Source organism: Suricata suricatta, chromosome 8 (genome assembly GCF_006229205.1).
Source record: "Suricata suricatta isolate VVHF042 chromosome 8, meerkat_22Aug2017_6uvM2_HiC, whole genome shotgun sequence".
Taxonomy (NCBI): Eukaryota; Metazoa; Chordata; class Mammalia; order Carnivora; family Herpestidae; genus Suricata; species Suricata suricatta.
The window spans coordinates 61,753,256-61,766,757 of record NC_043707.1 but is presented as its reverse complement, the minus strand read 5'-3'; the positions used below and the strand labels follow the sequence as shown (position 1 = coordinate 61,766,757).

Sequence of the window (13,502 nt, the reverse complement as noted above, 5' to 3'; positions counted from 1 at the left end):
AGGCTTGCTAAATCTTAATATCCTGCAAAACAACAGCTTAAAAATCAACCCAACATTTATTTTTCTTTCTTAATGTGATTTAAGGTCACTTTTAACTTGCTATTTTGCATGATTGAATATCAAAGTGAATGTGTCCAAAACGTAAGACACTTTGTGAATGGTAACAGTTGACTGATGGCTCTGGCAATGGGGTAGAGACTGAAACTCTCAGTGATAAGGGTTTAGACATTCAGCCAAACCTGGAATTAATTCCCAGGACACATTCTATGGACATTGCCCTTATAATTTTAAACTGAACATATTTTTAAAACAGATTTATTGAAGTATAATTTTATATATGATATATATTCTATATGGTTATATATCATATGTTATATATACATAAATAATGTGTTATATATGTATAATTCATTATATGTTATATAAAGTATAACAAAATAAATTGTACATATTTAAAGCTTAGAATTTTATAAGATTTAACATGTGTATGTACTTTAAACATTTTTTTTAACATTTTTATTTATTTTTGAGAGAGAGAGAGAGAGAGAGAGAGCATGTGAGCAGGGGAGAGGCAGAGAGAGGGAGACACAGAATCTGAGGCAGGCTCCAGGCTCTGAGCTGTCAGCACAGAGCCTGATACAGGGCTCAGTCCCATGAACTGTGAGATCATGACCTGAGCTGAAATCAGACACTTAACTGACTGAGCCACCCAGGCATCCCTTAATCTGTATGTACTTTGAAACCATCATCACAATTAAGATAATGAACATGTTTATTATGTTTATTCATACCTCAAGAATAGGAGTTCCTGTGGCTCCATATCCTTGCTAACGTTTGGTATGACCAGTCTTTTAAATTTTAGACATCCTAACAGGTGTATATCTCTTCAAGGTTTTAATTTGAATTTCTATAATGACTAATGATGTTGAGCACATTTTCATGTGCTTATTTATCATTCATAATCTTCTTTGTTGAAGTATCTGCTCAAATTTTTTTGCTCAAAGTGAGGAGGGTTGTTTGCATTTTTACTGTTGGGTTTTGAAAGTTCTTTAAACGTGAATATAAAAATATTCTGAATACAAGTCCTTCAACAGATATGTGATTTGTAAATTTTTTGTTAATTTTTTTAATGTTTAATTTTTGAGAGAGAGAGAGAGAGAGAGAGAGAGAGAGAGAGAGCGTGAGCAGAGGTTGGCAGATAGAGAGGGAGACACAGAGTCTGAAGCAGGCTCCAGGCTCTGAGCTGTCAGCACAGAACCCAATGTGGGGCTTGATCTCACGAACTGTGAGATCATGACCTGAGCCAAAATCAGACACTTAACCGACTGAGCCATCCAGGTGCCCCTGTAAATATTTTTTTTTACATTCTGGTTTGTATTTTCACCATCTTAACAAAAGGTTTAGATGGGTAATACTTTCTAATTTGGATAAATCACATCACTTTTTTTTTCTTTGAAGCACTGTGCTTTTAGTATATATCTAAAAAATATTTGCCTAACCTAAGGTCACAGGGAATTTCACCTATGTTTTCCTTAAGAAGTTTTATAATTTTCGGTTTTGCATTTAGATCTTTGGCTATTTTGAATTAGTTTTTATACATAATGTCAGATATGAGTGAACAGTTACTTTTCTTGAATATGGATATCCAATTTTACTAGGATCATTTGTTGAAACAACTATATTTTGTCCATTGAATTTCCTTTTTACAAAAATCAGCTGTTCACACAACTGATGTGTGAATGGTTTTTGGGCTTGCTATCCTCCATTAATCTATTGGCATATTTATCTTCATGCCAGCATCACCCTATCTGGATTCTTGTGGTTTTAAAATAAGCCTTGAAATCAGATAGTTTTAGACTTCTAAAGTGGTTCTTTTTGAATGTTTTTGGCTACTGTAAGTCCTTTGCCCTTACACAGGGATTTCAGAATCAGCTTGTGAAATTCTACCAAATAAAGTAATGCTAAAATTTTGATTAAAATTGCATTTTATCTGTCCACCACTATGAGGACACTTCACATCTTCACAATGCTATCTCTTCCAATCATTGTAGAGCCTCCCATATTTAGGTCTTCTTTCATTTCTATCCGCAGTATTTTGTAGTTTTCAGTATTCACATCTTTCACATCTTTGTCAGAGTTATCACTGTTTCATGTGTTTGCTGCCACTGGTATTTTAATACAATATGATATGTTTATTTCAGTTTCTAATTGTCTACTGCCAGCATACATAAAGTATAATTGACTTTTATAAGTTGATCTTGTATCTTGCAACCTTGCTAATAAAATTGATTATTTAAAGTAGAATTTTGACACGCCATGACCAGGATGAGGTGAGTTAGGCATTCTCCAGAGGTGCAGAATTTAAGGGATTACAAGAAAAGTTGGTAAAGGAAATAAACAATAATTTAATGCAATATTTTAAAAAATCAAATCTGAAAATAACACCCAGTAAGGCAGCTGCCTGCTTTTGTAAATAAAGTGGTTTTTATTGTTGCATTTAATCATATTTCTACATAAAAAATCATATATTCTGTGAATAAAAAGTTCTACTTTTTCCTTTGAAATCTGCATATCTTTTTGTTGTTGTCACTCTTTATTTTTATCAAAGCAGAAGCTCTGGCACAATGTGGAATAGAAGTGGGGAGAGCAGATATCCGTATTTTATTTCTCTTAGGAAGAAAATATTGAGTCTTTTCACCATTAACTAGGATGTCAGCTATGGGTTTTTGTTAGTTTTTAATGGTTCTCACCAGGTTAAGGAATTACCTCTCAATTCTTAGTTTGCTGAAATTTATTTTAAGTTAGAAACATATTTTTGGATTTCTTCCAATGTTTTTTGTTTGGTTTATGGAGATAATTATATAATTTATGTTGTTCTCATTACTTAGTTTGCAATTTTTGTGAACTACAATATTCTCAAGTGTTAAACCTACCTAGAATTCTTGGAATAAACCACATTTGGTCATGATGTATTATATCTTTATATATTTTTGGATTCTATTTGTTAAAATTTGCTTAGAACTTTTGCATCTATGTTCATGAAGGGCGATGGTCTATACTCTTCTTGTTGTGTCCTTGTCTGGTTGTAATATCAGGGTGTTGGCACCACAGATTTAGTTGGGAAGTATTCCCCCCGTTTTACTTTTCTGAAAGTGCGTGTGTAGAACTGACATTCTTTTTTCTTTTTTTTTTTAACTAATAATCAATTTATCAAAAAGGTTGATTTAAGCATCTGCTTTGGTGACTTCCACCTCAACTCCTGGCCCAATACTGATGGAAGTAATCTGTTTAACAATCTCAGAAGGACTGTGCAATAAATTGCTTGTGGATCCTCTTCTGAAAACGATCCCAAATCTTAGAATCTTCACCATAGTGAGTTTTTTGTAGTAATTCTCAAAGTCTTGGCAGGCGTCCAAACTGGTCCTTTCACTTTGAGATTTTTTTCCTTTGAGCCTCTAATCAAGTCAGCACATACCTTCTCCAAAGGTTTCACATTGTCGCTGGTCAGAGTAATTCTAATTCAGTGAATTACTACCTCTGACTCCATGGGTATCTTCTCGGGGTCTAAAAGCTATGGCTGCCGTGGGGTTTCCTGACCCACTTGTTCCCCAGCAAGACAGTGGTGAGGCAGGAGCAGGAGAGGGGACTCCAAAGCTCTGTTGCAGCTGTGACCATGTCTTTATCAAAGAGCTGGCATCGTTCTTTCTTAGATGGCTGGTGGATTCTACTCATGAAGCCATCTGGGTCTGTAGTTTTCTTCATGGAAATGTTTTGAAGTATAAACTTAATTTTTTAAATTATCTACTGCTTCTTGACTAAGCTTTGACAGTTTTTGTCTTTCAAAAAACTGTCCAGCTTATTTGCATAAAATTATTCATAATATTCTATATTTTTTCCTTTAATATCCATAGAATCTGAAGTGGTTCTACTTCTCTCATGCCCTATATTGATAATTTGTGTTTCTTGTCTCCTTTTTTCTTCAGTCTGGCTGTTTTATTAATTTTGGTTGTCTTCTCAAGGAATTAGCTTTAATTTCCTTGATATTCTCTATTGTTTTTTTCTGTTTTCTAACTTATCAATTTCATCCACTGATCTTCACTATATCCTTTATTTGGGCTTAGTTTATTCTTCTTTTTGTAGTATGTAGAGATAGAAGTTGTAGTCATTAATTTGAGACCTTTCTTCATTTCTGACATCTGTGCTTGATGCTATAACATTCCCTACTAGTAATGATTTTAATATTTTATATTTTAATTTTCATTCAATTCAAAATACTTTTAATTTCTCTTATGATTTTTCCCTTTATTCAAAGGCTATTTAGATGTATCATTTATTTTCTAAATATTTTGGGATTTTCCATATACATTCCTATTGTGGTCAGAATACATACCTTGGATAAACTGAATTCTTTAAAATTATTGAGATTTCTTTTGTGGCACAGAATATGGCCTAATTTAATAAATGTTATGAATATATTTGAAAAGATAGTGTATTCTGTTACCATTGGATGCCATGTCCTATTAATGTCAATTAGATAGGTTGATAGTATTTTTGAAATCTTGAATAACCACATTCCATTGTTTTATTAATGTTTTACTGGTAGGTATAGAAATCAACTGTGATTCTGAGTTTTTATTGCTCCTTGCTATTCTACTAAGTTTTGCTTCATGTATCTTAAAATTTTGTTACAAGGTGCATAATATTTAGAGTTGCTATCACCTGTGGATGAACTGACCATTTCATCATTATAAAATGCTCTTTTTTGTCCCTGGCAATAGTCTTTGTTTTAATATCTACTTTGTTTTTAATTAATATTACAGATTTTATTTGATTAGAGTTAACATGGTATACCTTTTTCCATTGCTTCAATTTTCTCCATTTTGTGTCTTTATATTTAAAATTGTTTCTCTTATAAGCAGTGTGTGTGTGTGTGTGTGTGTGTGTGTGTGTGTGTATACATACACACAGTGGAGTAATGCTTTTTCATCCAATCTGAAATTCTCTGCCTTTTAATTGAGAATGTTTTGACTACTTACATCTAACATGTTTATTGATATGGTTAGGTTTAACTCTGTCATCTTACTACATGGTTTCTATTTGTGTCATCTCTTTTTTATTACTTTTTTCTCTTTTTCTGCCTTCTTTAGGCTTAAGTAGTCTGTATGATTCTATTTTATAACTCTACTGTTGCTTTTTTAGCAATAATTCTGATGCATTGTTTTATTGGTTGTTTAGAGCCTCGATTGTACATCTTTAAGTTATCACAGTCTACCTTCAAGTGATATAAAACTTTACATAAGCTTACATTAGTATAATTCATTTTCTTCCTTACAACTTTTATACTTTATTGTCATATAATTTACCTTTATATATTTTATAAGCAACACACTGTCTTATATTCTTGTTTAAACAATTCTAAAGTGAGTTAAATAACAGAAACAAAATCATATGTTTATCCATGTAGTTACAAATCCTGGTGCTCTTCATTTCTTTGTGTAGATCCATATTTCAACCTAGCGTCATTTTACTTTCTGTTTAAAACATTTTTTAAAACATTTCCTGTGGTGTTGATCCACTGGTGATGATTTTCTTTTGACTTTTTGTGTTTGGAAAAGTATCTATTTCACCTGTATTTTTGAAAGATATATTGCTGAATTCTGAAATCTACATTAACAGTTGTTGCTCTTTTTTTCTTTCAGCACTTGAAAGTTGTTGTCTTCTAGCTTGCACTGTTTCTGACAACAAACTAAAACAGTGATTTTATATTTGTTCTTCTCTATAGAAAAAGCTTTTTATCTCTACTTCCAAATTTTTTTCTTTATCACTGGCTTGATTAATTTAATTATGATGTACTACTTGGTATAATTTTCTTCATGTTTCTTATATTTGGAGTTCAAGTTCTTTGTTTTTTTTATTTGTTTGTTTGTTTTGTTTTGCAGGTGGGGAGGCTTGCAGTTTTATGCAAAACTGGGAAAATTGGAGCCATTTTGTTTCTTCAAACTGAAAACTCCAGTATATATTAGGCTACTTGAAGTTGCTCCTAGCTCACTAATGGTATATTTACTCCCCATTCTCCAACTACGCCTCTCCATCCATTTTAATTTGAATAGTTTTTATTGCTATGTCTTTAAGGTGAATAATCATTTTTTCTGCAGTGGCTAATATGCTGTTAATAATTACTAGTGTATTTTTCATCTCATTCATTGCAGTTTTCATTCTGGAAGTCTGATTTCACTTTTTGGTTTTTTTTTGTATGTGTTTTTTAATTTTGATTTATATTTTAAAAAATTTTTAATGTTTATTTTTGAGAGAAAGAGAGTAGGGCAGGGGGCAGAGAGAGAAGAAGACTCAGACTCCAAAACAAGCTCCAGGCTCTGAGGTGTCAGCACAGAGCCCAACAAGGGGCTCAAACCCATGAACCGTGAAATCATGAGCTGAGCTGAAGTTGGATACTTAACTGACTGAGCCACCCAGGTGCCCCTGTTTATTTTTAATCTATGTTCCTTCTCTTAGCTTAGTTTTTGAACATACGAAATATAGTTTTAATGACTGTTTTATTCCTTTTGCCAGATAATTTTAACATCACATTAGTTCTGGCACAGTTTTAATTAATTTCCCCCTTTTTTGGGATTATATTTTCCTATTTTCTTACATGATTGGTTTTTTTTAATTTTTAAAATATTTCTTTATTTTTGACAGAGTGAGAGAGAGACACACATACAGTGTGAGTGGGGAATGGTCAGAGAGATGAGACACAGAATCTGAAGTAGACTCCAGGTGCTGAGCTGTCAGCACAGAGCCTGACATGGAGCTTGAACCCATGAACCATGAGATCATGACCTGAGCTGAAGTCTGATGCTTAACCAAATTAGCCACCCAGGAGCCCCACATGATAGGAATTTTAAACTGAATGCCAGATACTGTGAATTTTATCTTGTTTGGTCCTAGATATTTTTGTATTCCTATATTCTTGAGGTTTGTTCTGGGTTGCAGTTATTTACTAGAAAATACTTTGATCCTTTCAGGTCTGGCTTTTAAGGTTTGTTAGGCATGACTAAAGTAGTGCTGAGCCCATGGCTAATTGTGAATCATGGGTTTTTCCAGTCTGGCTGGCAGGAAGAGTCCTTATTCCCAGATCCTTTTAAGAATTGAGTACTAGTTCCTCTAATCCATTCAGCAAGTTCTTTCTGCAGTCTTATAATTTACTCACATGCATGAGCTGATCTTTACTCTGTTGAACACTCAAGAGAGACCTTCTGCAGGTCTCTAGAGTACTCTCTGGATGCATCTCTGCTTTCTGGTGCTCTATCTTATGAATTCTAGCGACCTTAGTCTCTCTGCACTTTTAGCTTTGTCTCAACTCAGAGAGACCTCTGGGTTCTGCTCCTTGTAATGTGGCCTGGAAACATTCTGGAGCATTGGCAGAGATCATTCCCTTGTTTTCCATCTCAGTGACCATTATCTTTATTGACTGTTGATCCAGGTCTTAAAAACTGTTGTTTCGTATATTTTATACATTACTTTATGTTGCTATTTCAAGTGGGTTGGTAAAACCAGTCCCCATTACTCCGTCTAAACTGTAGCTAATGTTTTCTTTTAAGGAACTAGGAATATCCTATTTAAAAAAAAATACTTGTCTACATGAAGCCAGAAACTAATCACAGAACTATGAGCTTCATTATACATTCTGATTCATTTTGGCTACTCTTGTTTGTAGAGTTAAACACATTAATGTTTTTCTCTTTCTATGCTGATACTAATAGCTGTCATTATTTAAGTCTTGTTTTAATTGGAAACTAAGTCAAAAGAATGAATGATATTGAAGCACAGAAGTATAACAAATAAAACACTGAATAAAGAATCAGAAGACTTTGCATACTATATTACATATAATAAATTCAAATTCAGAAGTCTCACTAAAAAGTATATTTAGTGAGCTAGTTTTTCATTTTTTAGTTGGTAATTATTTCTAAAATAGTGACTTTTATATGCACTGTTAGTTCACAAATGCTTTGCAAATCAACTGGCAATATGCTTCAAGAGCGATAAAGAGGCTGTTACCTTTGACTTGTCGAATCCCCCCTCAGAATATTTTATGAAAACTAGTTATTATTTTACATAGGAATAAAAGGTAACTGCATAAACATATCCTATGCAATTTTATTTACAGTGGTGAATAACTGCAAGTGCCAAGATACATATAATATCTCATTTAATCTTTACAACAATTCCTGAGAATCCTTTTTGTTATCACACAGATGAAGAAGCTGACGCTGAGACTGTCAATAAACAGCAAGTCAGAATTGATGCTGAGATTCAAATCTATTCTGACTTTAAACCTCATGCCTTTAGCTCTTAGGCTCTATCAACTCTGGAAAGTGAAAACAGAGATTTGTTAGGATAACTGGACATGGACTATTATACATCAATCCATCCTAACATTTCAAAATTTCCATTCCTATTATGACTAATTTTAATTTTTTGTAGACTTGATAGCACTTTTAAAAAATCAATAAAGTAATGTCAGCAGGTAATCATCATGGATTTTAGTAAAGAGGGGAGGTTGGGAAGTATCTGTATTCCCTAGAATTCATGAGTGATGTTAGAAAATCACTACTTAAGCTCTGGTGTAAAGAAAGAAGGAGTTTCCTGGGGATATACTAGACTTCCCTTCAATACTTGCTCCAGCAGTTTCCTAATTTATTTAAAATAAATCAGCATGGGAATGTGTAGAAATTGACAGAAACAGAGACTTGACAAGCTAAAAAAATTCCAGAGGGAACAAAGGAGCAATTCCTCCAATGCAGGGATGCTTACATTTCTGTAGGAGAATATTCTTTTCAGAATATGGGGGGGAACAACCAAGGTGATGTTTATACTTTATAAGCTCAGTGGTAAGAAAGCAATGGTTTAATAAAAAATGAAAGCAAAGGTTAACAACCCTGTATTAATCATCGTTGGCCTGACAACATATATGTTGTTGTTCTATCTGTTACTAAATTTTATTCTTCTAAACAGATTGAGGGGGATAACAAAATCCCCATATTTCTAAGTAAGACTTAATTATATTTAAATCCAAAGAAAAGAAAGCCTGCCTCTGCTGAGTCAGCCTTTGTGGTGCCTGTGAGAAGACTGCAGGAGTTGTGGGGCGATGAATACCCATTGAGTAAGCAGTAAGTATCCTCCTTGCTTAAAGGATACCTAGATCTGACTCAATCTTGACTCTCTATTTTCAAATACAGAACTTTGAGAAGGGACCAGGTAACAGTTCAAACCAAGGTCCACACTGAGTCACTGACACTGTTCTCTAAAGTCGGCTACCTCCCTGCAAAGCAGTAAGTGTCCAGCTACAAAATGTCTGGAGCTGGCACTAATGACAAAATAATGGTTGGCTGATGACAGACTTCTTTCTTTGTCCAATAAAAAAGATTCTGCTTTCCTTTATGAGAGTCTGTGGTTAAGAAAGCTCAATATCATTGACCCATCTGAATGGGTGGGTAAAGGAATACTGAAATGACATTACTGTTAATTCCTCAGGATCTCTAGTGCCAAGTGAAATACTTCTTCAAGGTGTAATGGAAAGATTTCCAGCCCCAGTGACTTCACTTATGACCTGCGTGACCCAATGCCCTGTGCAATGCCATATTTATAAAAGTCAGTTTTCTCATCTATAAAACTAGGAAAAACTCTGCTTAACAGATACAGAAAGCCCTAAATACAGGTCCTGGCATATATAAAAGACTCTTGAGTTCTGATATAGAACTTTTATAAATATGTAATGATGTATGTCAAGGGTCATGAGTGATATTGGCTTTATATACAGTAGGATCAATTGATAAACTTTATAAAAAATAGACACACATACCACATACACATATACATATGTACACACACACACACACACACACACACACACACACATTCATTGTATCACCCCAGAGTTTCTGAAATCACTAAACTAGGACAGAACCTAACCATAAATACCTTTTCTGAATTTCCACAAGAGATTCTAATATGCAACTAGAATTGAGACCCACTGGGCATAGGTTCTTAATCTGAGGACCATAGAATTCTTGAAAGAATACAGGAAACTCATGAACTAGGATGGGAAAAAACTTAGACCTTTATTTTCGCTAAGCTCCGGCTATAATTTAGCATTTCCTCATGAATGCAACAAACCACAGTAGCGCTATCAATAACCTGTGACTTTGCACCAAGAGAAGCCACAGAAAATCACCTTACAGTTGCTGCAGGTCTCTCAAGGTGTCACCAATAGTCCCCATTATGTTAAAGTTCTAGTAGTTATTAGATCTGCCACTAGATTATGTTCTAGTGACTTATTAAAGAGTAACATGCATTACTATACGATATTTGTAAAAATGGGTTGAGCACTTATTTTAATACAGTAGGAATCCTTTGAAAACTACTGAATTGGGTTTTATGCATTCAAAACCATTCTGAAGAAATGCTTTTAGGGTTCAGTAGGGTGTATAAGGAATCTACAGCACAAACACACAAGGTTAAGAATTATGTATTTAGAAGCTATTGGTCAGGAAAGCACTTAAAGGAATGCTGATGAAGAGTAACTTCTTTGGAATCATTTTGAACTTAATGTGTGCAATGCTGATTTCTCAGTAATAAACTGAGGAAGGGTTTCAGTAGAATGAGGTATATTATAATTGAAGTATATTTACATATCAATTATTCTTCCTTTATTAATTTCTCTAACAAACCCATCACTCCCTTTTCTATCTTCACCAGCTAATTCGCTTCTGAATCCCTATCTTTTGCCTAACTCTAACTTTAGCTGCCATAAATGATAGAAAATGTCAGTCTTTGTTTGCTAATTCAGTGCATTCAGACAAAATGCAGCATGTATTTTTTGGTAAAAAAAAATATTTCGAAGCCTAGAATGTATGGTTTCTAAGGCTTTTGCAGTGAGAATGAAAGGATTCACTTAAAATTGATTTCTGTAAGCCCTAATTATACAGTACATTACATAATAAGCATTGCAAAATCTCAGCTTAGGAACAAAAAAACTCTTAGTTAGTAATGAATTGTCACTACAATCATCAGTGTGCCAAATTTAATTCACAGATAGATAAAAAGAAACCTTGAAAGCCGGGCAGAAGTCTACCATATACGTAAGCTTCAGTGCGACTCTGTGCTAGTTAAGGAACAAGCCCTTATAATATATTGCAGGGGTCTCAAAGCCTTTATAGTCAAGATGTTCTTCCAGCTGTCTCCTCCAGTTCATGGTCACCTGGTGCCAACTCTCTGAAAAGAGAGCTCCTAGCTGCTGATATCATCTGACCTACATCCCTTCTCCACAACCCCCAGGCCAATTTCTTTTTCAGAAAAGTTAGCCCTTGCTTAGAAGCTGCCACAGAGGGTTGAATTATCCGATTCCTGTCATTAAAGGTGGCAGCCACGCACTTGAGAATGATGTGGGAAAACTCCAGTGAGAGTGATAATTAAACTTGGAAAATGAAGGGTCACCTTCTTTCATTCAGCTCATTGGGTTTGGCATCAGAGTAATTCCAAAGCAGTGGGGGTTATTCTGCTCTCAGCATGGCAATATCTAGGTGCAACACATTACTTCTATGGGTTCAGATGGGAATGCCATTTTAATTGTATTTAAAATGTTATCTTTGATAGAATAAAATGTTAGAAATTAGTTCTAAGAATATAGAAAAAGAATAATGAGTATTATCTCAATGGTGGAAGAATTAGAAACAAGAAAAACATGCATTGTTTTCCCAGAAGATAAAAGCATTATAGGAGGAGAAGACTGTTCCAGGGAAATTGTGAAAACAACATTTAAATGTGCTTCTTCTTTCTACTTGACAGTAGAATCACAAAACAAGAGTTTCATCTCAGCTTTCTCATATACTTACTGTCATTTCTTGGAGGCCACTAAATAAGGTCTCACTTCTGTCCAAAAAAGGGTAGAGCTTCAGACAAGCCAATGGGGGAGTTCTCCTCCAGGAAAGGAAACTTCTTCAGATATAGGGGCCTATCTAAATACTACAGAAGCAATATCTGAGGAAATTATATTTCATACTCTTCTTATGTGCATTAAAAAGTAATACTGAAATTTTAAAGGCCTGAAGTGATTGCACTAGGTACACTAGAGAACACTATAATTAGGAGCTCAGATTCCAAAAGCAAGTTTTAAGTTCAAATTCTGGCTTCACCATATAGAATATTCCCCCTTCATCCAGGAGGGATACATTCCAAGACCCCCAGTGGATACCTGAAACCATGGGTAGCCCTGAACCTTCTATATACCATGGTATTTCCTATACATACATAGCTAAACTAAAGTTTATTTATAAATTAGGCACAAAAAATTAGGAACAATAGCTAATAATAAAATAGAACAGATCTAACAATATACTGTAATAAAAGTTATGTGAATATGGCTTCCTTTTCCCTCAGAATACCATACTGTACTGTATTCACTCTTCTCATGATGATGTGAGATGATAAAATGCCCAAGTGATGAGATGAAGTGAGGTGAATGACACAAGCACTATCACACAGCTTTTTAAGCAACTACTGACCTTCCAACAACACATCAGAAGGAAGATCATCTGCTTTGGGATAGGGTTGACTCCTGGTAACTAAAACCATGGAAACTGAAACTGTGGATAAAGGGGAACCAAGGAAGAACCATGCAACCCTGGGCATGCTATGTTACTTCTTTGTTTCCTATTAGTTTCCTCTCTGTGAAACTATCTTATAAGATTATTTAAAGATTGAGTGTTAAAATACATAAGACATTTATAACAGTACCAAGTAGAGTTTAATATTATAAGAGCTCACACATTATTTTTGTTATTATTTTACTATTGTTCACTACCTAAACACTTAAAACCTGTAGATTGTGTTTAAAAATATATTAATAATTTTTCTTACAGTGACCCACTTTTTGTCCTTGTCTTCTTGAGAAAAGCTTCCTACAATATTTTGGCCCTTTAAAAAACAAATAGCTTAACATAATTGCTTACTAGAGTTAATTGCATAATGCGAACATAGAGATTACTTGTAACATCAATTTCAGAAAGTGAAAAATACCTAAAGAATGGAACGTACAGATATCATATGGGTCTTGATAGTTCCCTTTATAAATGAAGTTTTGACTTGAGGAAGATTACTTATATTCTATATGTGTATAGTGTGTTTCAAGCTAAGAGAACTCTGAAATAACAACAACAACAACAACATGGGTGAGGCAATAGGATGAAATAGAACGTCCTTTGTAAAATTTCTGAATTTACCAGTTTGTGGAAAACATCTACAAATTTCATTAGCTTTTAAAATATCTATCATTCGAATACTCAAAACATTCCAATTTGTCTTTGAATCTTTTCTACAACAAAAAGACACACCGTTGCTCAAACCTCAACTTCCATTCATTGCCAGCTCTGAGACAGAAAATAATCGGGGGGGGGGGGGGGGGGGGGGGGGGGGGGGGGGGGGGGGGGGGGGGGGGGGGG

The 13,502-nt window shown here is 34.4% G+C and overlaps 1 protein-coding gene and 1 pseudogene across 1 annotated transcript in view; both read right to left on the bottom strand.

Moving 5' to 3' along the window:
* DPYD (dihydropyrimidine dehydrogenase) overlaps positions 1 to 13,502 on the bottom strand; it is an 806,753-nt gene that overhangs the window by 318,079 nt on the left and 475,172 nt on the right. The gene's annotated exons all lie outside the window — the stretch shown is intronic.
* On the bottom strand, positions 3,225 to 4,879 carry LOC115299384 (annotated as a pseudogene).